Here is a 2,098-nt window from a genome sequence, read left to right as displayed (position 1 = left end):
TCTGTCTTGTGCTCTGGTCCTTTGTTGCTGCTCCTCGGCCACTCCTCTGGTGTTACAGCTTTACTGTCCCTGGGTCGAGGAGGTTCAATGTGCAGGAATCTCAAGGTTCAAAGGATGCATTCCACTCCCGACTCTTCTTTGATGATAGTTAAGATCCCCTACTCCTGCTTCTGAGATGGCTCATTTTAAACCCATGCTAGAGGTTCAAGTTTTTATAGTTACAATGAATTCTGCTAACATTCACAGCTGAATCATGTCATCCTATCAGCATCTTCTCCCACCTTCTCTTACCCAGACCCAACAGGGCAGAAACGTTGTTTGGATGCGAGTTACTGACTATGACTAGAAGAGACGTTAGCTAACTACACCACATGTCTGCATCCAGGTACATAAATGGCACCTCCAAGGGCTGTTGGATGATTTAACAGGCAGTGCCCATAACGCCCAGCCCAGGACCTAGTGTACTGTAAGGGCTCATATGTTACACATCGTATGATAATGAAACAATGAGAACTTAGTTTCAATTTGGATTTCCAAACCCCACACAACTCATTATGATCATGAGATATCAACACCATTCTTTCAACAGCCCTATCCCCAAACCTACATTACAAGGCAATAGGTAGCTGCCATCAAGTCAACTCTAATACCTTATGTACAACACAATCTGTTGCCCAGTTCATCATCCTCATGATCAAGTTCAAGCCCATCTCTGTGTCCAATGTGCCAATCCATCTCACCAAGCGTGCGTCTCACCTTAACTGCCTCTCTACTGTATCAGCTATGATGTCCTTCTTCAGTGTTTGATCCCTTCTAACAATGCATCCAAAGCAAGCAAGTTGGACAATGTTCCATTGTAGTCCATAAGATTTTCATTTGCTAAATTTCAAAAGTAGATTGCCAGACCTTTCTTCATAGTCTGTCTCAATCTTGACACTTCACTGAAACCTGTTCACCATGCGTACTTGTAATATCAGCTCTATAACATCCAGCATCACAGTGACATCCAAGCCATCACAGTGCAACAAACTTAAAGGTGATAAGGGAAAAAGCAGGACAGTATTGTCACAAATCCCAGCAATAATCCATCTGTTGCTGAATTCCACAACTTAAATATGAGTTATCAATCTGCACTGCAGCTAATTTCCATTATACCAAATCATTCAATTTATGCTAATCATGGGCACAGTTCCTCCAGTATATCTCAAGTTTACGTCTTATTGTTATTATTTTCAGTCAATGAGGTGGGAGGGAGTAGGGCAGAAGTCATTCATCAAGGACATGAAAATGCCACAGAATTAAAATCATGAGGCATTCTGGTTTTGTTTTCTGTGGATTTTTTTTTTTTTTTTTTTTTGCATACTTGCAACCAATGATTTAAATTGAATGCATGTCATACAGGTGACTCCAGATAAGTCACTGGATCTCTACACATTATTAAAAGAGTTCCTTATTCATTCAGCATTCACTCAGCATCTACTGTGTATCTGAGTCTTTAGAGGATACAGAAATTCTTAAGATACTCACTTTATGCTCCAGCAACTTTGTCTGTAGAGGAGTTAAACTATATAAGTAAACTATCATAAGTCAAAACATAAAGTGGTGAATGTTCTAAGAGAGGTAGAACCAACAAGTTAAAGGAGTTCACATGCTTCAGAAAGACATTACTTCTGACTGGAGTATTTTCCTAATTAGGTCTCCTTAAAGAGCTAATGTCTGCATTAACCCTTGAAGGAAGGAAGATCAGTCCAAGAAAATGGAACACTATGTGAAGGCACCGAAATGGGGAGGCAAAAAACCACACACAGGAAAATCAAGAGTACAGTTCAGTTTGGTTGAGATATATGGAAGGTTTAGGTAGCTCATGGAAGAAACTAAAAAGAAGGGGATGAAAAACCAAGAGCCCAATTTGAGTAGGGGTGATGGCACTGCCACAGCTGAGCTCCAGAGACAGTCCTTTGGCAGAGTGGTAGAGTGATTAAGTGGGATACTAAGGCAGGGATACCTTTGGGAGAGCGGGCTGCCTCAAGAGGCAGAGAACCACAGGTATCAGTCTCCCATTTGTGGTTTGTGCCCATTTACAGAGTTGTTTTATTAC

This window comes from Chrysochloris asiatica, unplaced genomic scaffold (assembly GCF_000296735.1).
Source record: "Chrysochloris asiatica unplaced genomic scaffold, ChrAsi1.0 scaffold00064, whole genome shotgun sequence".
Taxonomy (NCBI): domain Eukaryota; kingdom Metazoa; phylum Chordata; class Mammalia; order Afrosoricida; family Chrysochloridae; genus Chrysochloris; species Chrysochloris asiatica.
This window is presented reverse-complemented; position numbering follows the sequence as displayed.